The sequence below is a fragment of the Schistocerca gregaria genome, chromosome 5 (assembly GCF_023897955.1).
Source record: "Schistocerca gregaria isolate iqSchGreg1 chromosome 5, iqSchGreg1.2, whole genome shotgun sequence".
NCBI classification, from domain to species: Eukaryota; Metazoa; Arthropoda; class Insecta; order Orthoptera; family Acrididae; genus Schistocerca; species Schistocerca gregaria.
The window spans coordinates 582604986-582632541 of record NC_064924.1 but is presented as its reverse complement, the minus strand read 5'-3'; positions in this window follow the sequence as shown (position 1 = coordinate 582632541).

Genomic DNA, 27556 nt, shown 5'->3' with positions numbered 1-27556 from the left:
TTAAGTAATGGTATTTGGGAGAGACAAAGGGATCAACGGAAATATTTGTTTTGAATGGAGAACCCCCTCAAAGTGGTAGACAGTTTCACTTACGTAGAGATTGAAATATCTACTGATGGAAGGTAACCTACGAAATTTATCGGAGGTTACGGAAGGGAGACAGTTTCTACCAAACAATAAAACTCCTGATTTGGAATAAGGAAGTTTCAAAAAAAGAAAGCAAAGCTCCTTATGTATAATAGGTAGTACTTCCCTATTGTTACCTATGGAGGAGAAACATGGGCAATGACAGAAACGGACTGGAGCAGACTGCAGGCAGGGGAAATGAAATTTCTCTGAGCAGTTAAGGGAAAAACAAGAGTGGACAGAAAAAGGAAGATAGATATCAGAAAGGACCTTAGACACGAATGTATGAAAGAAGAAATCGAAAAAAAGAGATTAAGGTGGTACTGGCATGTTAAGAGGATGTGTGGGCAGAGACTCCCCAAAATTATGGAAGAAGTAAAGATGGATGGAGACAGACCTAGAGGGCGCCCAAGAACACGGTACAAAATGGGATTGAGAATATCTGCGGAAAGGAGAGGTGTGACCTGGCAACAAGTGGAAGAAGAAAAGTGGTTGGAAGACCGAGCCAAATGGAGAGGACTCGTCAGCACCTGGACCCGGCAATAGCTGGAGCGGGATCCGGATATAGATAGATAGATAGATAGACGGGATTATTTTATTGTGTCCAGTTATGGAAGGTGTAAAATGATTAACCGTTTCACGGCTGCTAATGCCGGGTGTCCTGACTGAACGACTGCCTGAAAGGTGCTCCTCGCCGGCGGGCGATTGACTCAGTCCTACTACCTTGCAGGTTGTGTCCGCTGCCTGCCAATCACACGTTGTAGCGTGCATAGAACTACTCTTGAACAATATTCATAATACAGTCAGTATCAGTAAAGCTAGCAACCTGCTTCCCTGGTACTTTAAATAAGTTGCTGACAACAATCACAGCAAATTGCCTCGGACCTTTGGAGGTGACGGAGTCCCACCTGTAACTGACAAACCAGGGACTCCTAAGATACGATTTGGCAAGGAAATGGTAATGAGATGGGGAGCTATTAATATCAATGGGGGCTACTCTGGGAAGAAGGCAGTGCTGGCAGATGCTGCAAGTATGATGGGGGTGCACGTTTTAGAAGTTAGTGACATTCGGGTAAGGGGTGAGAAAGAAGAGGATGTGGGAGAATACAAGGTCTACTTGTCAGGAGTCAAAGCAGGAATAGCACAATGGGGTGTTGGTCTTTACATCAGGAAAGAAATGGAATCCAGCGTAGTTGCAATAAGGTATGTAAACGAACGACTGATGTGAATAGACTTGACAGTGTCTAGCAAGAAAATTAGGATTGTGTCAGTATATTCTCATTGTGAAGGGACAGATCAAGATGAGATGGATAGATTTTATGAGGCACTCAGAGATGTAGTTGTTAGAGTGAAGGACAAAGACAATGATCTGCTCATGAGTGATTTTAACGCCAGGATTGTAAATCGAACAGAAGGGTACGAAAAGGTTATGGGTATATTTGGAGAGGATATGGAGACCAACAGGAACGGGAAACAACTCTTAGATTTCTCTGCCGGTATGGGCTTAGTAATCACAAACTCCTTTTTTAAACATAAGAACATTCAGTGGTATACTTGGGAAGGCAGGGGAACCAGATCTGTCATTGACTATATAATAACAGATCAGGAATTCAGGAAGGCTGTGTGGGAAACACATGTGTTCAGGGATTCTTTGATGACACTGATCATTATTTAATCTGCAGTGAAATTGGGATTGTGAGGCCGAAAGTGCAGGAGATCAGGTCTATATGTAGGAGGAAAAGAGTGGAGAAATTTCAGGATAAGGAAATCAGGCACAAGTACATAACGGCGATCTCAGAAAGGTGCCAGTTAATTGAATGTAGTCAATTACAGTCATTGGAAAAGGAATGGACAAAGTACAGGGACATAGTACTAGAAGCGGCTAAAGAGTGTCTTGGAACAGTAGTGTGTAAAAGTAGGATGAAGCAAACAGCTTGGTGGAATGACACAGTCAAGGCACCCTGTAAAAGGAAAAAGAAGGTGTATCAAAATTGGCTACATACTAGAACTCAGGTAGACAGAGAAAGTTAAGTTGGAAAAAGAAACAAAGCCAAACAGATAATTGCAGCGTCTTGGGAAGACTTTGGAAACAGGCAGGAGACTATGGGTCAAGCTGCTCGAAAACCATTCTGGAGTGTAATTAGGAACCTTCTAAAGGGAGGTAAGAAGGAAAAGACAAGTATTTTGGACAGGTCAGGAAAACTGCTGGTGAATCCTGTGGATGCCATGGGCAGATGGAGGGAATGTTTTGAAGAGTTGCTCAATGTAGGTGAAAATACGATCAGTAATGTTTCAGATTTTGAGGCAGAATGGGATAAGAATGATGATGGAAATAAGATCACATTTGAGGAAGTGGACAAAATGGTCAATAGATTGCAGTGCAAAATGGCAGCTGGGGTGGATGAAATTAAGTACGAACTCATCAAATACAGTGGAATTTCAGGTCTTAAATGGCTACACAGGATAACTGAAATGGCCTGGGAGTCCGGACAGGTTCCATCAGACTGGACAAAAGCAGTAATCTCACCAATCTTTAAACATGGAAACAGAAAAGATTGTAACAACTACAGAGGTATCTTTTTAATCAGCGTCGTGGGTAAAATCTTCTCAAGTATTGTTGAAAGGGAAGTACGAGTATTAGTTGAGGACCAATTGGATGAAAATCAGTGCGGGTTTAGGTCTCCTAGAGGTTGTCAGGACCAGATCTTTAGCTTACGGCAAATAATTGAGAAGTGTAATGAGTGGAACAGGGAACTGCATCTATGCTTTATAGATCTACAAAAGGCATATGATCGGTTTCCTAGGAGGAAGTTATTGTCTGTTCTACGAGATTATGGAATAGGAGGAAAACTTTTGCAAGCAATTAAAGGTCTTTACATGGATCGTCAGGCAGCAGTTAAAGTTGACGGTAAATTGAGTTCCTGGTTCAGAGTAGTTTCAGGGGTAAGACAAGGCTGCAATCAGTCTCCATTGTTGTTCATATTATTTATGGATCATATGTTGAAAACAATAGACTGGCTGGGTGAGATTAAGATATGTGAACACAAAATAAGCAGTCTTGCATATGCGGATGACTTAGTTGTGAAGGCACATTCGATTGAAAATTTGCGTAGTAATATTTCAGAGCTTGATTAGAAATGTATGGACTATGGTTTGAAGATTAACATCTCCAAAACGAAAGCAATGTCAGTGGGAAAGAAATATAAACGGAATGAGTGCCAAATAGGAGGAACAAAGTTAGAACAGGTGGACGGTTTCAAGTACTTAGGATGCATATTCTCACAGGATGGCAACATAGTGAAAGAACTGGAAGAGAGGTGTAGCAAAGCTAATGCAGTGAGCGCTCAGCTACGATCTACTCTCGTCTGCAAGAAGGAAGTCAGTACCAAGACTAAATTATCTGTCCATTGTTCAATCTTTCGACCAACTTTGTTGTATGGGAGCGAAAGCTGGGTGGATTCAGGTTACCATATCAACAAGGTTGAGGTTACGGATATGAAAGTAGCTAGGATTATTGCAGGTATTAATAGATGGGAACAAAGGCAGGAGAGTGTCCACAATGAGGAAATCAATGAAAAACTGGGAATGAACTCTATAGATGTAACAGTTAGGGCCAACAGGCCTAGATGGTGGGGTCATGTTACACGCAAGCAAGGTTACCCAAGAGACTGATGGGTTCAGCAGTAGAGGGTAGGAGGAGTCGGGGTAGACCAAGGCGAACGTACTTGGATTCGGTTAAGAATGATTTTGAAGTAATAGGTTTAACATCAGAAGAGCCACCAATGTTAGCAGTGAATAGGGCTTCATGGAGGAATTTTATAAGGGGGCTATGCTCCAGGCTGAAAGCTGAAAGGCATAATCAGTCTTAAATGATGATGATGATGATGATGATGCTCAGTCAGTATCACGCTGTACAGTCACAGAGGCTGCAGCTGTTATTACCCACAGAAATGAGCTTCAAAACTGATACAAGCTCTGTGTTATAAGTCTATCGTCATCAAAAACTGTTAGTTTAGAATAAAATTAGAACAATTCTTCTATTTATTATTGGAGGATTCTGGAACTTGAGAATTACTCTAGCAATATACGAAACTGTTACCTATTAAAATTTCGTTAATGTGGATCAATAATTTTCAAGATATAAAGTTTTCAAGTGAAAAATTCCTAGCGATGACGTCCAAAACTCGGACCATTTTTTGATCTGCACACTGACTAGTGCGGCTGATACATAAACATGTTTTGCTAGACTGTTCGCCCTTTAAAACATATGATGGGATGCTCATGCCGTTCACAGGATATATGTTTACGTCATGTGTACTTTATAGATTAGGAAATCAAGTTACGGTTACTTGGCTGTGTGCCTTGTTTTGTGGTTCGTGCGGCTAAAAGAATGTTGATGATAAACTGCAAGTATTTTGGTGCACTGTTCGTCTTATCCAACATCTGTGAGTAATTTTATCAGAAAAAGTAACATCCTTCGTATTATTTATGTCTTTTGTGTTTTGTACGCTATGAAATAAAATTGTCTATTAGATCGACTCGTAATCCGGAATCAACCATCAGCAAATGAAAGCTGTAGCGCTTTTCAGCATTGCACAGGACAGCAGTTAACGACGGCGTTGGTAGGTATGTAGAAATGTGGACGTCAGCGAGTCACCGTTCTATTGTGAACTTTTACCTCCTCTCGACCACAGACGTCACGCCTTCCTGCTCGTCTTAGCCGTCTGGCCGTTCCACCCTTTCGGGCGTACGTGTACACTAGTAGCCGACTGGGCTCTCTACCTGCTGGGGTGTAAATGAATACCCCTGTCTGCGAAAAGTTAAAATTTAAGTTATTCCTAGCCAAAGTCTAGGCAGTAATGTAGGGGTAAATAGCATACACTTAGGATCGTTATGACAATGAAGTTACATGCATATGTTTGTATGTTTTCACCCTTTTCTTCCTTCAGTTCAGTTCAGGGTAAAAATTGGATGATCTGACAGTTCAAGTCAGTAACGGATAAAAATGTTTGGAATGCTTTGATTGGTAAGTGTGCGGTCGAGATGTGTTGCATTGTACAGATTTGGTTATTCATGTGAGTAAGAGTGCGCTAAATTAATGAAAGCGGGGGAAGATATACTACGTTTAACATCTGATCATGAGGTTGAAGGGAGCCAAGTCCTTTCAACTCACCTTTCTTTCACTTTATGTTTTCATTTCACTGAGATACGTGAAATTAAGGTGAAATTTGGTTTCGCACGATAGAGCAGATCTGGTTATAGTTGGGGGGGGGGGGGAGGGGAGGGCGTAAACAGTTACTGTCATTTGCGCAAAACACACAAAGTTCTATTTTCTTAAGAACCACTTGATTACACATTGCCTTAAAAGGATCTAAACAAAACAATATGGCTGAAGGCCTAGTTGAGAACACTTGAGATACCTATGTGGTTGGAGAACCAAAACCACACCAAAAACACCAACGGTTGAAGGGCTGAACACAAGTATAAAAAATTGCTTTAATGAATCCACACGGCAGAAGGCCTTACTAAAATAATATTTCACGTAAATACTTGGCTGAACCTCACATACAAGACATTAAACAACTCTGAGCTTAGGCCCTGGATAAAAAGAATTTGAGGTAGAGCAAATTTTTTTAATAAATCGTCTCAAACCAAACAACTTTCAAATTTTTATTTAAGACGGCTGAAAGCCATATCTTAAATTTATTTCACGCAAAATCTCAGCAAAAGGCCACACACTGGATACTGAACAACTCAGGGCTTAAGTCCTGGATAACAACAATTTCAGATACAACAAACGTTCAAAATGTAGTTTTTAAAGAAATCAATCTTGAAATGTTAATTGAAGTCGACTGAAGGTCTTCTTTTAAAATTAAAACTAACTAAATTAATACGCACCTGAAGGTCTCGCGCAGTACTTCACACTAAAATTAAAACTATAATCTAACACCAAGAGAACAGTGGTGCTCTGAACTGTTTCAAGGGTTGGCCCGAGGAGGTGGCTCTAACACAAGGTGAGGTGAGACAGGTAGCCAAGAGTAAGGTTGAATAATCATATGGCAACAGGACCCAAGGATGGCTGAAGGCCCAACCAACAAGCTGATCAGTTCCCTTAAGCCCGACCAACGGCACGATAACGAAAAGTATCAGCCAAACCACTCTAACAAAAAAAATGAAGAAACAAATAAAAGGCTGTCAAACCATACGCCGTGCTGGTCATTATCAACACGGAAAGGAAAAGCACACTGCCCGACAACTACCCTAACGACCAGGCCAGGTAACTGGGGCGTTAATGGCCATCAGGCAGAAAATACTGCTGGTGCACTTAACTGACAAGTAACAACCAATTTAATAGTTAAAAACCATACCAGAAGATGTCTCCAAAATTTCGCTGACTCAAACCCACCATACATTCTGCTGGCCGGAACAGCCAAGGAAACAACAACCGGTAATGAGCGAAGAGATGTCACAGCAGTTCAGGTTTCATAACAGGTTAACTGGTCACTCAACTTCAGTGTTCAGGTTCGGTGGGCAACGAAATCTGTAGCTCTCGCAGCTAGCGCCGAACAATCCAACTGCACGTTCACGCAGCCAGCGGTCCTGGAATGACTTCGCACAGTGGAGGCTTCCATGGTGCTCTGACCCAGCCGACCGACTGCCACACACACCACTATACGGGAATATAGCTTGCCGTTGGTGGGGAGGCTTGCGTGCCTCAGCGATACAGATAGCCGCACCGTAGGTGCAACCACAACGGAGGGGTATCTGTTGAGAGGCCAGACAAACGTGTGGTTCCTGAAGAGGGGCAGCAGCCTTTTCAGTAGTTGCAGGGGCAACAGTCTGGATGATTGACTGATCTGGCCTTGCAACATTAACCAAAACGGCCTTGCTGTGCTGGTACTGCGAACGGCTGAAAGCAAGGGGAAACTACAGCCGTAATCTTTCCCGAGGACATGCAGCTTTACTGTATGATAAAATGATGATGGCATCCTCTTGGGTAAAATATTCCGGAGGTAAAATAGTCCCCCATTCGGATCTCCGGGCGGGGACTACTCAGGAGGATGTCGTTATCAGGAGAAAGAAAACTGGCGTTCTACGGATCGGAGCGTGGAATGTCAGATCCCTTAATCGGGCAGGTAGGTTAGAAAATTTAAAAAGGGAAATGGATAGGTTAGAGTTAGATATAGTGGGAATTAGTGAAGTTCGGTGGCAGGAGGAACAAGACTTCTGGTCAGGTGACTACAGGGTTATAAACACAAAATCAAATAGGGGTAATGCAGGAGTAGGTTTAATTATGAATAGGAAAATAGGAATGCGGGTAAGCTACTACAAACAGCATAGTGAACGCATTATTGTGGCCAAGATAGATACGAAGCCCACACCTACTACAGTAGTACAAGTTTATATGCCTACTAGCTCTGCAGATGATGAAGAAATTGAAGAAATGTACGATGAAATAAAAGAAATTATCCAGATAGTGAAGGGAGACGAAAATTTAATAGTAATGGGTGACTGGAATTCGAGTGTAGGAAAAGGGAGAGAAGGAAACATAGTAGGTGAATATGGATTGGGGCTAAGAAATGAAAGAGGAAGCCGCCTAGTAGAATTTTGCACAGAGCACAAATTAATCATAGCTAACACTTGGTTTAAGAATCATGAAAGGAGGTTGTATACGTGGAAGAACCCTGGAGATACTAAAAGGTATCACATAGATTATATAATGGTAAGACAGAGATTTAGGAACAAGGTTTTAAGTTGTAAGACATTTCCAGGGGCAGATGTGGACTCTGACCACAATCTATTGGTTATGACCTGTAGATTAAAACTGAAGAAACTGCAAAAATGTGAGAAATTAAGGAGATGGGACCTGGATAAACTGAAAGAACCAGAGGTTGTACAGAGTTTCAGAGAGAGCATAAGGGAACAATTGACAGGAATAGGGGAAAGAAATACAGTAGAAGAAGAATGGGTAGCTCTGAGGGATGTAGTAGTGAAGGCAGCAGAGGATAAAGTAGGTAAAAAGACGAGGGCTGCTAGAAATCCTTGGGTAACAGAAAAAATATTGAATTTAATTGATGAAAGGAGAAAATATAAAAATGCAGTAAATGAAGCAGGCAAAAAGGAATACAAACGTCTCAAAAATGAGATCGACAGGAAGTGCAAAATGGCTAAACAGGGATGGCTAGAGGACAAATGTAAGGATGTAGAAGCTTATCTCACTAGGGGTGAGATAGATACTGCCTACAGGAAAATTAAAGAGACCTTTGGAGAGAAGAGAACCACGTGTATGAATATCAAGAGCTCAGATGGCAGCCCAGTTCTAAGCAAAGGAGGGAAGGCAGAAAGGTGGAAGGAGTATATAGAAGGTTTATACAAGGGCGATGTACTTGAGGACAATATTATGGAAATAGAAGAGGATGTAGATGAAGACGAAATGGGAGATACGATACTGCGTGAAGAGTTTGACAGAGCACTGAAAGACCTGAGTCGAAACAAGGCCCCCGGAGTAGACAAAATTTCATTAGAACTACTGACGGCCTTGGGAGAGCCAGTCATGACAAAACTCTACCAGCTGGTGAGCAAGATGTATGAGACAGGCGAAATACCCTCAGACTTCAAGAAGAATATAATAATTCCAATCCCAAAGAAAGCAGGTGCTGACAGATGTGAAAATTACCGAACTATCAGTTTAATAAGCCACGGCTGCAAAATACTAACGCGAATTCTTTACAGACGAATGGAAAAACTGGTAGATGCAGACCTCGGGGAGGATCAGTTTGGATTCCGTCGAAATGTTGGAACACGTGAGGCAATACTGACCTTACGACTTATCTTAGAAGAAAGATTAAGAAAAGGCAAACCTACGTTTCTAGCATTTGTAGACTTAGAGAAAGCTTTTGACAATGTTGACTGGAATACTCTTTTTCAAATTCTAAAGGTGGCAGGGGTAAAATACAGGGAGCGAAAGGCTATTTATAATTTGTACAGAAACCAGATGGCAGTAATAAGAGTCGAGGGGCATGAAAGGGAAGCAGTGGTTGGGAAAGGAGTGAGACAGGGTTGTAGCCTCTCCCTGATGTTATTCAATCTGTATATTGAGCAAGCAGTAAAGGAAACAAAAGAAAAATTTGGAGTAGGTATTAAAACTCATGGAGACGAAGTAAAAACTTTGAGGTTCGCCGATGACATTGTAATTCTGTCAGAGACGGCAAAGGACTTGGAAGAGCAGTTGAACGGAATGGACAGTGTCTTCAAAGGAGGATATAAGATGAACATTAACAAAACCAAAACGAGGATAATGGAATGTAGTCAAATTAAATCGGGTGATGCTGAGGGAATTAGATTAGGAAATGAGACACTTAAAGTAGTAAAGGAGTTTTGCTATTTAGGAAGTAAAATAACTGATGATGGCCGAAGTAGAGAGGATATAAAATGTAGACTGGCAATGGCAAGGAAAGCGTTTCTGAAGAAGAGAAATACACTCCTGGAAATAGAAAAAAGAACACATTGACACCGGTGTGTCAGACCCACCATAATTGCTCCGGACACTGCGAGAGGGCTGTACAAGCAATGATCACACGCACGGCACAGCGGACACACCAGGAACCGCGGTGTTGGCCGTCGAATGGCGCTAGCTGCGCAGCATTTGTGCACCGCCGCCGTCAGTGTCAGCCAGTTTGCCGTGGCATGCGGAGCTCCATCGCAGTCTTTAACACTGGTAGCATGCCGCGACAGCGTGGACGTGAACCGTATGTGCAGTTGACGGACTTTGAGCGAGGGCGTATAGTGGGCATGCGGGAGGCCGGGTGGACGTACCGCCGAATTGCTCAACACGTGGGGCGTGAAGTCTCCACAGTACATCGATGTTGTCGCCAGTGGTCGGCGGAAGGAGCACGTGCCCGTCGACCTGGGACCGGACCACAGCGACGCACGGATGCACGCCAAGACCGTAGGATCCTACGCAGTGCCGTAGGGGACCGCACCGCCACTTCCCAGCAAATTAGGGACACTATTGCTCCTGGGGTATCGGCGAGCTCCATTCGCAACCGTCTCCATGAAGCTGGGCTACGGTCCCGCACACCGTTAGGCCGTCTTCCGCTCACGCCCCAACATCGTGCAGCCCGCCTCCAGTGGTGTCGCGACAGGCGTGAATGGAGGAATGAATGGAGACGTGTCGTCTTCAGCGATGAGAGTCGCTTCTGCCTTGGTGCCAATGATGGTCGTATGCGAGTTTGGCGCCGTGCAGATGAGCGCCACAATCAGGACTGCATACGACCGAGGCACACAGGGCCAACACCCGGCATCATGGTGTGGGGAGCGATCTCCTACACTGGCCGTACACCTCTGGTGATCGTCGAGGGGACACTGAATAGTTCACGGTACATCCAAACCGTCATCGAACCCATCGTTCTACCATTTCTAGACCGGCAAGGGAACTTGCTGTTCCAACAGGACAATGCACGTCCGCATGTATCCCGTGCCATCCAACGTGCTCTACAAGGTGTAAGTCAACTACCCTGGCCAGCAAGATCTCCGGATCTGTCCCCCATTGAGCATGTTTGGGACTGGATGAAGCGTCATCTCACGCGGTCTGTACGTCCAGCACGAACGCTGGTCCAACTGAGGCGCCAGGTGGAAATGGCATGGCAAGCCGTTCCACAGGACTACATCCAGCATCTCTACGATCGTCTCCATGGGAGAATAGCAGCCTGCATTGCTGCAAAAGGTGGATATACACTGTACTAGTGCCGACATTGTGCATGCTCTGTTGCCTGTGTCTATGTGCCTGTGGTTCTGTCAGTGTGATCATGTGATGTAGCTGACCCCAGGAATGTGTCAATAAAGTTTCCCCTTCCTGGGACAATGAATTCACGGTGTTCTTATTTCAATTTCCAGGAGTGTATGTTAACATCGAATATAGATTTATGTATCAGGAAGTCGTTTCTGAAAGTATTTGTTTGGAGTGTAGCCATGTATGGAAGTGAAACATGGACGATTACTAGTTTGGACAAGAAGAGAATAGAAGCTTTCGAAATGTGGTGCTACAGAAGAATACTGAAGATAAGGTGGATAGATCACGTAACTAATGAGGAGGTATTGAATAGGATTGGGGAGAAGAGAAGTTTGTGGCACAACTTGACTAGAAGAACGGATCGGTTGGTAGGACATGTTTTGAGGCTTCAAGGGATCACAAATTTAGCATTGGAGGGCAGCGTGGAGGGTAAAAATCGTAGAGGGAGACCGAGAGATGAGTACACTAAGCAGATTCAGAAGGATGTAGGTTGCAGTAGGTACTGGGAGATGAAGCTTGCACAGGATAGAGTAGCATGGAGAGCTGCATCGAACCAGTCTCAGGACTGAAGACAACAACAACAACAACAACTAAAGATGGTACAGCAGTACTAGTATCGATTAGCACTGCTGCTGCCACTGACGGAGGCAAGTCAGCAACCTATTACGGTAGCAACTCAGAGAGAAATAAGACGCCACTCGTTTGTGACAAAATGCCAAGGAACAAATAGGATCAACGCGAGCCAGCCTCGGCTCATAGGGCGCTTCTGTCGTGTTAGGACGACACTCCGGCCGATATGATATTTATTAAAAAGCGGTGACAGTCTTTGTCTACTGAACTGCTCGGTAGCTAATTGCATTAAGCAGTTCTGTGGTGTTCGGACTGCGTTTCTGTTTGGCTGCGTAGCTGCTGCTGCAACTGAGCGAAGGTAGTTGGTTGAGCACAGTAACAGGAAATAGGAGCTTTACTGGAATTAGTTCCGAGGCCAAGGAAGGAATGCAGACACTTGTGTAGTGACCAGACGAAGCAGCCTCATTCACTGCTCTTACGCAGAAAAATGCATGTTGGCGACCGTGACCTAAGCAGCAGGAGGTTCTCTAGCAGTGAACTGAGATGTACTGTCAAAGAAACTTAGTACATCCCCCAGAGGCTGACAGTAGGGTTTTTGCAAGTGTTTTAGCCAATTTGCCATGAACTGACAAACTGAAAATTGTGCTCTGTTGAGGGCAGTGTATTCTTCAGATTCTGTATGCAACCACTTGATATTTCCTTATGGACCTTCCTTCAAGATTCGTATCTGCTAAGATGGTGAAATTATTTCAACACATTGGTTAAAATAGGCTGGCACAGTACGATGCCAGTCTCACTGTAATCGGGTAGCTTCAAATGTTTCAATTGGCTCTAAGCACTATGGGAATTAACGTCTGAGGTCATCAGTCCTCTACTTAAACCTAACTAACCTAAGGACATCACACGCATCCATGTCCGAGGCAGGATTCGAACCGGCGACCGTAGCGGTCGCGTAGCTCCAGACTGTAGCACCAAGTAGCGCTCGGCCCCTCTGTCCGGCAGTTGGGTAGCTGTTGTGGTTTTTAGAGTCACGTAGGCACCCGCAGCAAGCTGCTTCCCGTACAAGTAAAGGAGCAGCTCCTGGAGTTGGACGCTGACCGTGACATCAGAACGCACCAGTGGCGCCTGTTTTATGTCACTGAAAGGGATAGGATTGCCTGTCTTCTGAAGGAAAACTTTAGCGAGGATGAAAAATTAATTGACTGGCGAGTAAAAGCATTGCCACATTGTGTTTCTTTGATACAGCTTTTTGACAGTATTGTAGGTGGAGTGTTTTTTTAACCGTAAAAGACTGGTACAGATAGAATATGTCTCTGGCCATGAGCAGAAACATTCGTTCTCTGCAGTCGAGTACACTGATGCATGTCTTTGGACAGGCGTGAATATTCGGCCGGGTGTTGGCCGTGAGGCGAGTCTGATAATATGATCATTTCTGATACAGTGCCAAGGTCGTAGATGTTGGAACGAGAGAAGGATATAGAGGTCCCTTGTGCGAGTCGGCACGCATGTATCTGTGTGAAATCCATAGAAGAAGAACTTATGGAAAGTGACTGTAAATAAAAGGTACCGTAATAAATAAGAAGCTTAACAATTTGGGGGTCAAAATTAGTTATTTATAGCTGGAAACACCTTCACTAAGCGTGATGGACATTTTTCACCTTATCTGAAAAACATATTTTTTTCTTTCTTTTTGTCATCAGTCTACTGACTGGTTTGATGCGGCCCGCCACGAATTCCTTTCCTGTGCTAACCTCTTCATCTCAGAGTAGCACTTGCAACCTACGTCCCCACTTATTTGCTTGACGTATTCCAATCTCTGTCTTCCACTACAGTTTTTGCTCTCTACAGCTCCCTCTAGTACCACGGAAGTCATTCCCTCATGTCTTAGCAGATGTCCCATCATCCTGTCCCTTCTCCTTATCAGTGCTTTCCACATATTCCTTTCCTCTCCGATTCTGCGTAAAACCTCCTCATTCCTTACCTTATCAGCCCACCTAATTTTCAACATTCGTCTATAGCACCACATCTCAAATGCTTCTATTCTCTTCTGTTCCGGTTTTCCCACAGGCCATGTTTCACTACCATACAATGCTGTACTCCAGACGTACATCCTCAGATATTTCTTCCTCAAATTAAGGCCTTTATTTGATATTAGTAGACTTCTCTTGGCCAGAAGTGCCTTTTTTGCCATAGCGAGTCTGCTTTTGATGTTCTCCTTGCTCCGTCCGGAATTGGTTATTTTACTGCCTAGGTAGCAGAATTCCTTAACTTCATCGACTTCGTGACCATCTCCTGATGTTAAGTTTCTCGCTGTTCTCATTTGTACTACCTCTCATTACCTTCGTCTTTCTCCGATTTACTCCCAAACCATAATGTGTGCCCATTAGACTGTTCATTCCGTACAGCAGATTGTTTAATTCTTCTTCACTTTCAATCAGGATAGCAATGTTATCAGCGTATCGTATCATTGATATCCTTTCAACTTGTATTTTAATTCCACTCCTGAACCTTCCTTTCATTTCCATCATTGCTTCCTCGATGTACAGATTGAAGAGTAGGGGCGAAAGGCTACAGCCTTGTCTTACTCCCTTCTTAATACGAGCACTTCGTTCTTGATCGTCCACTATTATTATTCCCTCTTGGTCGTTGTACGTATTGTATACGACCCGTCTCTCCCTATAGCTTACCCCTACTTTTTTCAGAATCTTGAACAGCTTGCACCATTTTATATTTTCGAACGCTTTTTCCAGGTCGACAGTTCCTATGAACGTGTCTTGGTTTTTCTTTAGCCTTGCATCCATTATTAGCCGTAACGTCCGAATTGCCTCTCTCGTGCCTTTTTTCTTTTCCTAAAGCCAAACTGATCGTCACCTAGAGCATTCTCCATTTTCTTTTCCATTCTTCTGTATATTATTCTTGTAAGCAGCTTCGATGCATGAGCTGTTAAGCTGATTGTGCGATAATTCACGCACTTGTCAGCTATTGCCGTCTTCGGAATTGTGTGGATGATGCTTTTCCGAACGTCAGATGGTATGTCGCCAGGCTCATATATTCTACACACCAACGTGAATAGTCGTTTTGTTGCCACTTCCCCTAATGATTTTAGAAATTCTGATGGAATGTTATCTATCCCTTCTGCCTTATTTGACCGTAAGCTCATTTAAATTCCGATTCTAATACTGGATCCCCTATCTCTTCTAAATCGACTCCTGTATCTTCTTCTATCACATAAGACAAATCTTCACCCTCATAGAGGCTTTCAATGTATTCTTTCCACCTATCTGCTCTCTCATCTGCATTTAACAGTGGAATTCCCGTTGCACTCTTAATGTTACATCCGTTGATTTTAATGTCACCAAAGGTTGTTTTGACTTTCCTGTATACAGAGTCTGTCCTTCCGACTATCATATCATTTTCGATGTCTTCACATTTTTCCTGCAGCCATTTCGTCTTAGCTTCCCTGCACTTCCTGTTTATTTCATTCCTCAGCGACTTGTTTTTCTGTATTCCTGATATTCCCGGAACAAGTTTGTACTTCCTCCTTTCTTCAATCAACTGAAGTATTTCTTCTGTCACCCATGGTTTCTTCGCAGCTACCTTCATTATACCTACGTTTTCCTTCCCAACTTCTGTGATGGCCCTTTTTAGAGACGTCCATTCCTCTTCAACTGTGTTGCCTACTGCGCTATTCCTTATTGCTGTATCTATAGCGTTAGAGAACTTCAAACGTATCTCTTCATTCCTTAGAACTTCCGTATCCCACTTCTTAGCGTATTGATTCTTCCTGACTAATGTCTTGAACTTCAGCCTACTCTTCATCACTACTGTTTTGTGATCTGAGTCTATATCTGCTCCTGGGTACGCCTTACAATCCAGTATCTGATTTCGGAATCTCTGTCTGACCATGATGTAATCTAATTGAAATCTTCCCGTATCTCCCGGCCTTTTCCAAGTATACCTCCTTCTCTTGTGATACTTGAACATGGTATTCGCTATTACTAGCTGAAACTTGTTACAGAACTCAATTAGTCTTTCTCCTCTTTCATTCCTTGTCCCAAGCCCATATTCTCCTGTAACCTTTTCTTCTACTCCTTCCCCTACAACTGCATTCCAGTCGTCCGTGACTATTAGATTTTCGTCCCCCTTTACATACTGCATTACCCTTTCAATATCCTCATACACTTTCTCTATCTGTTCATCTTCAGCTTGCGACGTCGGCATGTATACCTGAACTATCGTTGTCGGTGTTGGTCTGCTGTCGATTCTGATTAGAACAACCCGGTCACCGAACTGTTCACAGTAACACACCCTCTGCCCTACCTTCCTATTCATAACGAATCCTACACCTGTTATACCATTTTCTGCTGCTGTTGATATTATCCGATAGTCATCTGACCAGAAATCCTTGTCTTCCTTCCACTTCACTTCACTGACCCCTACTATACATAGATTGAGCCTTTGCATTTCCCTTTTCAGACTTTCTAGTTTCTCTACCACGTTGAAGCTTCTGACATTCTACACCCCGACTTGTAGAACATGTTCCTTTCGTTGATTATTCAATCTATTTCTCATGGTAATCTCCCCCTTGGCAGTCCCCTCCAGGAGATCCGAATGGGGGACTATTCCGGAATCTTTTGCCAATGGAGAGATCATCATGACACTTCTTCAACTACAGGCCACATGTCCTGTGGATACACGTTACGTGTCTTTACTGCAGTGGTTTCCATTGCCTTCTGCAACCTCTTGTCGGTGATCATTGCTGATTCTTCCGCCTTTAGGGGCAATTTCCCACCTCTAAGACAAGAGAGTGCCCTGTACCTCTATCCGCTCCTCCGCCCTCTTTGACAATGCCGTTGGCAGGAATGAGGGTGACTTCTTATGCAGGAAGTCTTCGGCCGCCAATGCTGACTATTTATCAAAATTTAGGCAGTGGCGGGGATCGAAGACGTTTTTGATTATGAATTAGAGACGCTTCCCCTAGACCACGGGTATGTATCCTGAAGAACATGGAATTCAAAATAGTTATAAAGTGTACAAATATTGTTTCCCTATTGAAAATGGACATTTTTCTAGTACCTCAAAAGCAGATCAATTATTCAAAAACAGCCTTAATCGTAATTACTATTATTATGCCGCCAACCGGTTTCAACCCGACGTAGGGGTCGTCTTCTGGGCGTTTACAACACTGATCGACTGCTGGTGGTGTCACTCCTGTCTACATAACGGCAGGAAACTGCAGAGATTACAGTGAGGTTCTGGTGTTATCGTCAACAGCAAATAAAGTAAGTGATGGAAAGCTTCCCATAAACGTTGTTCTTACTCCTTATTCTTCAATTCTCATTTATAATGGTAGTAATAAATAATCAGTTAAAATTAATGAGTGCAATGAAATAAGAAATTAAAGCTTGGAGAAGAAAGACATTTAATTAAATTAACAAGAGTGTCTATATTATGACTCATGTGTTTTTTTATTTGTGGTCACACAATTTCAACCAATGACGTGTGTGTCGGAATTTATATGGGTGTATGCCAGGGGCATTGAGCAATGCATCATTGTTAGCCTATGGAATAGATTTGTGGCCAACTTTCATAAGATTTTCTGGGAAAATATGAAGGTCGGGAGCCATCGTAGATTAGGAGGATTTGAATGTTGATATTAGACATTGATATTTCACCTTTCTAGTCTTAAGAATTAGAGTGCACTTGACGCGAAACACACAGTTATAATAAAAATGAGTGAATGAGATTCAGCACCAGGTCTCTACATTGGTGTTAAGTAAGTTATGCTGGCAGTCTCTCAGAACTGAATAGGAATGTTTTGATGGCGCAAGTGCGTGATTTTGGGAAGAAGGATTATGTGGAAGTGAGACCAAAGGACCATTCCCTTCCATATCCAGTAGCGACTGAAATTTTTTTCTGCATGGCAGATAGTTTAAGGGGAAACGACTGGGAAAGGCTGTATAGTAGCCTCCCTGGAGTGGGTTTCGTTCGTGGTGGTAGAGATAATGAGAAGCATTGGCCTAGCTAGCCCCTTCTCTTTCCATTTTACTTCCAGAGTTCTTTTAAGTAAATACGAGTTTACGAAGTCTTATTTCCTTTTCAATATCAAGTTTTTCTCAATCAATAAATGAGTGATTACGAAGTTCCTATGTAATACTTTCTTCAGTTAGTTTCGTTTCATAGTTTACCATGCAGTTAGAAGACACTACTGCATGTGAAGTTCTAAGGAATAGGTGTTTGGTAAACGTGGTTCACTCGCTAGTGATGTGGGAGAGGATTTTATAGCTGAGTTCCGGTCGCCAGCAGTGTGATGTCGAACAGGCATTCAGCTAGGCAAGGCATGAGCATACGAACGGACCTGCTAACTGTGGTGTGTGCAGCTCTGGTTTTTTGTCCGGATTACGAATAGACTAGAATCTTTGAGAATGCCTATGAGATAGAGCATTTTGCTAACCAAATAAGATATATAGCACAACTTTCTAGAGATAGTGACATGAATACACGGTCGACGTTATGACATGCAGAGAGAACTGTCAATAGGGTAGGAAAAAAGTGGTTCAGATGGCTCTAAGCGCCATGGGACTAAACATCAGAGGTCACTTATCCCCTACACTTAGAATTACTTAAACCTAACTAACCTGAGGAGATCACACACATTCAGGCCTGTGGCAGGATTCGAACCTGCGACCGTAGGAGCAGCGCGGTTCAGGACTAAACCGCCTACAACCGCTCAGCCACAGCGGCAGGATAATAGGGTACGAAACGTAGCTGACACATTAAGTAAATTGTACCTATTTGCAAATACATACTGCAGTAAAGCAGGAGGAACCAGTATTATTGACATCTAGCTATCAATTGGTAATGATTGGTTGGTATAAAGGACGGGGGGGGGGGGGGGGGTGAAAGGTACCAAACAGCTTGGTCATCGTTCCAGATACTAGGCGAAACCACTAGAAAATACCATACACATTGACCATAATCCTAAACTCATCCACACAGACAGATACGCAAACACGAATGCGTGAGCGCACACAAACACGCACGCACGCACGAACGCACACTCACACACACACACACACACACACACACACACACACACACACACACACACTGCATACCAACAAAAATTATGAACTTTTCTAAACAAGGCTGAACAGCAAATATGTAGAGGTAGAGATATGGTTGAAGTATTTTCCTTCCATACAGGCAATAGGAGCATAGACTGTAAAGTTCACTTTCAGATGGACCTGCTTCGGAAAGCGCAACAGTTGGCTAACCTGAAGTCTAACAAAGCAGCGAAACAGGAGCTCCCCTGATCCAGGGGGTTAACAAAACCAAGGAAAGACGGTAGAGCAAAACGACACATTACCAAAAATCAAAAGCAGCACAAGAGAGGAAAGGAACATTGAAATTATACCACGATAGAAAGCAAATATTTAAAAACGAAGTATAAGAACCGAGAGGATCAGAGGAACAGTTTGTAAAAACTCAGCTACAAAACAATATATGGGAGGAACCATTCAAACTTCAAAGGAGTAAGGTAAATACGTCGACAAGCCTGTCAACACTGGTCCACACAGACGACACTGTTACAACACTATGAAGCAGATGGGAAGGGATACTGTATATCTGCCGTACTCCGACTACGTACGGGTTTGCTGTCACTCACAGGCTTTTCTCCTCAGAAAATATTTACTAATACAACAAGCGCATCATGTGTTATGTACATAATACTATATATAAACAGCCCATTGAAGCACAGTCCGTTACCAACGCCACTAGAGGCCACCAGCGACAATTCCGTAAAGGGTAAGCATCAGGAAGCAGGCGACGCTGCAATCGAGGAAAGAACTATCGTCTTCACATCGCGTGGTGGGGGATATCTGGATACTTGACGCCATGCATAGCCACCTGTGAGCAGTATCCTTAGCCACCATTAAGAACACCCATTTTTGCACATTCTATTCCACTGAAGGCGTTCCGCAAGACACCGTCCTCTGTCTTCTCCCCTGTCCCCTCTACACGGCTGACATGCCCAAACACTCTCCACCAGCGCATCTCCTTCAGTATGCTAATGATACCTATTTCCTCACTCTCTGCCTTACACCCCAAGACTACCAACCATCCCTCCAAGTCAACTTTAGTGGCACTTCAAGACCACCCCTTCCAAACCCCTGGCAGTAATTATAGTACACAGTATCCCCTCTTTTCGTCGCAATGACTTCCACATTACCATTTACGACCGTCCTACCCAACCAACTAATACATTGAAATGTCTTTGAATAACAATCTACTGCTCACTTAATTGGAAACCTGATCTACTAACCAACCAACAGAAAATTCACAATATACGAAAACTAATAGAACGACTTACTGGCCTAATTTGAGGCTCGAACACCTCCTCCGTCATCCACGCCTACAAAACCTTGACCCATGCAAATGTTGCATGGATCTCAGTCCCACCGAAGTTCAGTAAGACCTTCTAGATCCTGGAACGCCATCCACTGTATCTCGCGTTCCGCAACAGTATACCTTCAAAAATGGTACAAATGACTCTTAGCGCTGTGGGACTTATGATCTGAGGTCATCAGTCCCATAGAGCTTAGAACTACTTAAACCTAACAAACCTAAGGACATCACGCACATCCATGATCGAGGCAAAATTCGAACCGGCGACCGTAGCGGTCGCGCGGTTCGAGACTGAAGCGCCTAGAACCTCCCAGCCCCTCTGGCCGGCAGTATACCTTCCTCCACAAGGATACTTTATCAGCTCATAGCATTCTCGCTTCTCCCCACTCACACAGAAGTCATACGAACAATCTACACTACCCGATAACTCGGCTCCAATAATCTTGCCACCTCTCCAATCCTTGTATGCTATCAGGACTTTGCCAACACATCCCACCAATCTTGTATCTACACAGTCTGCGTATGCTCTCCTGCAGAAACTTCAGAAATCTCCCCCTCTCAGTTCACGAACTCTGCCCTCTCAGAGATCCTACTAGCTACCAGTCCATCTTAGACCACTTTATCAGCACTTCCTTTCCCTCCCCTCCACATTATTACTTACCCACCATTTCCCCAACTGCCTTTCTGTCCCTACATCTCTTTCCCCATCAAATTTTAGTCTCACCGCTTACCCCCTTTACTCCCCTCCCCCCTCTTATCTTTCCAAACAACCACCCCTACCCCATCGAACCAATGCACCAGTCCTCCATCCTTGGACCACCACTTATGACCCTCTTTATCGACCAACATTTCCCCTTTGAAAAGTGACTCCCTATGTCAGGGCAGATCCTTCTAATTTGAGTATCAGGAAAGTGTTTCTTTTGAGTATCACTGATTCGGCATCATGCATTAAATATTTCTAATGTGCTGCTATTGTGTTTCGTTTTATCTTTTACTATTTAAGTTTTTAGCTAAAAGTGCAACAAGTCATAATCGTTCTGTACATAAGAGTTACCACTTTGTTTTTAGCTTTAAAGAGTTTTACATTCACTATAAATATTTCCAGCTTTTGTTCCATGGTTTTCATCTCAGTCAGTTGTTGTTGATATTTGGCGGAAGACGAAAATTTTGGAAATTTGTGGTAAGGTCTTATGGGACCAAACTGCTGAGGTCATCGGTCCCTAAGCTTACACACTACTTAAATTGTAGTTTGCGCTAATGACGTGCCCGAGGGAGGGCTTGAAATTCCGATGGAGGTAGGGAGGGGGGGAGGGGATGCGCGGACTCTGACAAGGCGCTCTAGACCGCCTGTGGTGGAAGAGCGGGTTGACTGAATCGATGACAGCCCTAGTCCTAGTAAGGCGCATGGGGAAGGAAATATAAAAAAATCCAGCTGGTAGAGAGTTGCACTCTCAATTCCGGGAGAGGACGTGGCTGCCCTCGTAGTTCATCAGTAGCAACCCTCTGAGACCACCCACACATCCCACTCCTCACCGCTCTGCTTGATGTCGTCTCGTACAGCTCAACTTTACGCCACCGCCCCCGGCAGCTAAGTAGTCTACGCGACAGAATGTCAATCCTAAGTGCCCGGGTTCGATTCCCGGGTGGGTCGAAGATATTCTCAGCTCAGGGTCTTGGTGTTGTGGTGTTCTAACCATCATCATTTCATACCAACCGACACGCAAGTCACCCAAGTGGCGTCAGATCGAAATACTTGCAGCCGGCGAACGGTCTCCCCGACGGGATGCCCTAGTCACACGACATATAGAATTTACTTCACGACACATGGCGTGACTCCCACGGACGGTGCCCTGTAACCATACGAGACAGGGCTTCGCGCGGATCTGATATCACGCCGGTGAACTTTGTTTCTGTTATTGTCAAGCGATCACGAAGTATGTTTCAGTAGTTCTGACAACAAATCTGTCTATGAGTTTGTGCTGTGACTAAAGTGTTGTTATTTCAACTTGGAAACATCATTTACTAAGGCGAGCATCACCAAGAACAGCATTGCTACTTTTTGTTCATTACCTGAGGAATCAGAAGTTATGATTTACTAATGCACTAAACGACTGGTTCATGTGTAACTATTATTAACTTACTAGTTGAAAAATATTGTTGGAATGGATGTGGAACTGACACTATATTTTTATGATGGTACTGTACGACACTGCTGTCGTAGATCGACAGACCGCACAGTTCTGCGACTGGGACAACATTTTACGTTAAACAGAAAGCATATATACTGCCTTAGATATTGAGAACCTCATCTGATTTTGCAGTCATTAACGTAAGTTTCCATCCTGGTTGTGTCCCACATTGATATTTGTCTGTTCTGGGATGAAAATTAAGTCTGCGGATCCGTTATACTTCGGTTGTTGGTGATGATGAGCCACCTGTACTATCGCAGCTACCTTCGTGAGCTGCACATTCTGGGATGCTGTTCAGAAGTGTGACAATCCGTAACATTCGGCATTCGCGTATTTACAACCTATATTCGTCTGTACACCGTCCTAAACCGTGGCACACCCGAAATAATTTCAGTTTAATGACTGCCTGATACGAAACGATTGTAGCCTCATTCATATCAATCCGTGTCATCGAAATGTTCAAATCTTTATCGTGATCCACAGATATCCTTCCATGCATAAAAGCAGAAAACATTTTTCACAGTTTATACAGTGCTAATCATGGCCTTTCTTCAGTTCACGCTTTACAGGGTCAATTTTGATTTACCCTTTCTTTCCATTCTTTTTTACGCACTAAAATCACACGCCGGCCACGTCCAACGTCAAGAAACAGTGGTCTCCTCTTAATCGTCCTAAAACTCAAATGTCCGCAGCTCGTGGTCGTACGGTAGCGTTATGGCTTCCCACGCCCGGGTTCCCGGGTTCGATTCAGGCGGAGGCAGGGATTTTCTCTGCCGCGTGATGACTGGGTGTTGTGAGATGTCCTTAGTTTAGTTAGGTTTAAGTATTTCTAAGTTCTAGGGGACTGTTGACCATAGATGTTAAGTCGCATAGTGCTCAGAGCCATAAAACTCAAACATGCGACTTCAATATTCCAAAAGTCTCCCTTATTGCATAGAGGACTATACAGGAACGTTGAAGCATATGGCTTTTGTAATATTTGATACTGCCAAACATAATGAACAAAACAAAATTATTTTTTACGACTTCGTATACAATGATAGGTTTAAATGGTTCAAATGGCTCAAAGCACATCGAAGGTCATCAGTCCTCTACACTTAGAACTACTTAAACCTAACTAACCTAAAGACATCACACATAGCCATGCCCGTGGCAGCATTCGAACCTGTGACCGCAGCAGCCGCGGTGTTCCGGACTGAAGCGCCTAGAAGCGCTCGGCCAACAATGGCAGGGCGAGGTGAGTTGCAGAGTACTTCGGCTACCCTCATCATAGGAAACTGGAGCAGAAATGATTAGCAAACAAGATAACGTAGTAAACAGAAAATTTAGTTAACTTTTATTTCTTCAAGCATACGAAGACTCATTACAAATAACTAGCAAGAAAGAGAGTCCAACTATCACATCGTCAATACGCACAAACGACGGTGTTGGGAAGAGACTCCAGGTGTAATGATGCGAATGGCTTCCGCCGGCTGTCCTGTATTGCGGCGACAGAGAGCGATCTTTGGGCAATACCATTGGAGGCGTGGATCAGCAAGCACGCGTCTTTTTGCCTGCCACATCCCACGCGACCGCCATCAGCGTCTGACGAAATCTTGCTATTCCGTTGCTATGACTTCCGTGGGATGACATCTGTACGTTATAACACAAAAATAATAAAAGGAAAAATTATTTATTAGCGGTACGCATATTTTAGTTCATAGTACAGAGTAAATTTGTTCGACAGCAGCTGAGGTCAAAGGTTTTCCGTGTTTTCATTTTCTCTGACGCATCAATGTGGTTATTTTTCTTTAATCCTCTGCTGTATAACATATCTTTCTGTGGTATTTCCAGGAGCACTTTCTGATCCCGTTGTGAATAATAATTATTTGGACAATTGAAATCAAGTAGCACACTGTTTGACATTAAAGCGGCTATCGCTGGCGAATCAGTTGTTTCGCTACAAGTCTCGAACGGCTATCAGCAGTAGCAATTTTACATTAAACTTTGAAAACCGATGAGTGTGTGCTTCGTTTATGTAAACGAGTCATAGAAATAATCATTTACATGCTGGTGCTTTTTTCGTCTATAGCAAGCAACTTTACCTCGGAACAGTGTTGTGGTTAACAGACTGATTGTTGCTGTTAACGTTTACCGATGCTGATGCTTTGCGAAGGGCTTGTAATCTAGAGAAGAGAATGAAGCTCAGGGGCAGTTTACACATATGTTATAGCTTGGGTTTTAAATTTTCCAGTGAGAACTAGAATATTTCATAAATCGCATGCAACACAGCAATGGCTGACTGCAGTACCTGTTTCCATATTAGTAGACAATTCATGTTACTTTTATACATGGTAGATAGTGAAAACTGCAATACTTCAGTAAGGTAATAATAGCCCGCCAACTACTCTTTCAGAATTTTATTAAGTTCAGACTAGCGATTTCTACCTTGATGTTGTCTTATCAAGTGCATTAGCAACCACTAGATGCGAACCCACAGCTTGATGGGCTTATTGATATCTTTGTTTCTTATAGTAGAGTATTAGAGACCATGCTTATACATGAACTGCACAAGTGTAAAAATACGTCTTGCTGTAGAGAAGCATCGACAATTCATAAAAATGGATTTCAAAAAGCTTCGTACCTATTTTCCCAACAAAAATGGGTGTGTCGTAATTACGCACATCAAAAAAACTTTTGCATCATCCCGGTTCACAGAACTACTGAAGATTAACGTTGACTGTGTATAATGTACACTCCTGGAAATTGAAATAAGAACACCGTGAATTCATTGTCCCAGGAAGGGGAAACTTTATTGACACATTCCTGGGGTCAGATACATCACATGATCATACTGACAGAACCACAGGCACATAGACACAGGCAACAGAGCATGCACAATGTTGGCACTAGTACAGTGTATATCCACCTTTCGCAGCAATGCAGGCTGCTATTCTCCCATGGAGACGATCGTAGAGATGCTGGATGTAGTCCTGTGGAACGGCTTGCCATGCCATTTCCACCTGGCGCCTCAGTTGGACCAGCGTTCGTGCTGGACGTGCAGACCGCGTGAGACGACGCTTCATCCAGTCCCAAACATGCTCAATGGGGGACAGATCCGGAGATCTTGCTGGCCAGGGTAGTTGACTTACACCTTCTAAAGCACGTTGGGTGGCACGGGACAAATGCGGACGTGCATTGTCCTGTTGGAACAGCAAGTTCCCTTGCCGGTCTAGGAATCGTAGAACGATGGGTTTGGATGTACCGTGCACTATTCAGTGTCCCCTCGACGATCACCAGAGGTGTACGGCCAGTGTAGGAGATCGCTCCCCACACCATGATGCCGGGTGTTGGCCCTGTGTGCTTCGGTCGTATGCAGTCCTGATTGTGGCGCTCACCTGCACGGCGCCAAACACGCATACCACCATCATTTGCACCAAGGCAGAAGCGACTCTCATCGCTGAAGACAACACGTCTCCATTCGTCCCTCCATTCACGCCTGTCGCGACACCACTGGAGGCGGGCTGCACGATATTGGGGCGTGAGCGGAAGACGGCCCAACGGTGTGCGGGACCGTAGCCCAGCTTCATGGAGACGGTTGCGAATGGTCCTCGCCGATACCCTAGGAGCAACAGTGTCCCTAATTTGCTGGGAAGTGGCGGTGCGGTCCCCTACGGCACTGCGTAGGATCCTACGGTCTTGGCGTGCATCCGTGCGTCGCTGCGGTCCGGTCCCAGGTCGACGGGCACGTGTACCTTCCGCCGACCACTGGCGACAACATCGATGTACTGTGGAGGCCTCACGCCCCACGTGTTGAGCAATTCGGCGGTACGTCCACCCGGCCTCCCGCATGCCCACTATACGCCCTCGCTCAAAGTCCGTCAGCTGCACATACGGTTCACGTCCACGCTATCGCGGCATGCTACCAGTGTTAAAGACTGCGATGGAGCTCCGTATGCCACGGCAAACTGGCTGACACTGACGGCGGCGGTGCACAAATTCTGCGCAGCTAGCGCCATTCGACGGCCAACACCGCGGTTCCTGGTGTGTCCGCTGTGCCGTGCGTGTGATCATTGCTTGTACAGCCCTCTCGCAGTGTCCGGAGCAAGTATGGTGGGTCTGACACACCGGTGTCAATGTGTTCTTTTTTCCATTTCCAGGAGTGTATTACAGACACAGTCCCTTTTACAGTTCAGAGATGTCACTAAACCAGCCAAACGATGTAATGCACAAGCAGCGCCTATTAATCGGAGGGGTCCGACAGCCGATCAGTTCCAGTCATTCCACCGGGAAGTAGGTAAACGGCTAGTGTTACCTCTAGTTCAATCATGCCAGTCGGCCAATACCGCGGTTAGATCGCGTCCGTATTGTTACTTTGTGCGAAGAAGGGTTCTCAACAAGCAAAGTGTCCAGGAGTCTCGGAGTGAACCAAAGTTATGTAGTTCGAACATGGAGGAGCTACAGACAGACAGGAACTGCGATGACGTGCCTCGCTCAGGCGGCCCAAGAGCTACAACTGCATTGGATGACCGTTGCCTGCGAATTATGGCTCGGAGGAACCCTGACAGCGACGCCACCACGTTGAATAATGCTTTTCGTGCACCCACAGGTAGGCGTGTTACGACACAAACCGTGGGGAATAGGCGGCATGATGCGCAACTTCACTCCCGACGTCCACGGCGAGGTCCATCTGTTTCTGCAGTCACGACACCACGCAGCGCGGTACAGATGGTCCCAACAACATGCCCAATGGACCATTCAGGACTGGCACTACGTTCTCTTCACCGATGAGTGTTGCATATGCCTTCAATTAGACAATCGCCGGAGACGTGTTATTGGCAAACCGGTCTTGCTGAACGCCATAGAGGCATTGTGCAGCGAGTGCAGCAAGGTGGAGGTACTCTGCTGTCTTGGGGTGACATTGTGAGGGGCCGACGTAAGCCGCTGGTGGTCATGTAAGGCGCCATAACAGCTGCACGATACATGAATGCCATCCTCCGACTGACAGTGATACCATATCGCCAGTGTATTGGCGAGGCATTCGTCTTTATGGACGATATTTCGCGCCCCCATCGAGCACATCTCGTGAATGACTTCTTTCACGATAACGACATCGCTCGATTAGAGAGGCCAGCATGTTGTGCAGACATGAATCCCAATGAACATGCCTGGGATCGATTGGAAAGTGCAGTTCATGGATGACGTAACTCACCAACCACTCTGAGAGATCTACATCGAATCGCCGTTGAGGAGTGGGAAAATCGGGACCAACAGTACCTTGATGAACTTGTGGATAGTGTGCCACAAGGAATACAGGCATGGATCAATGAAACAGGACGTGCTACTGGGTATTAGAGGTACCGGTGTGTACAGCAATCTGCACCACCACCTCTGAAGGTCTCGCTGTATGTTGGTACAACGTGCAATGTGTGGTTTTGATGAGCAATAAAAAGGGCGCAAATGATGTTTACTTTGATCTCTATTCGAAGTT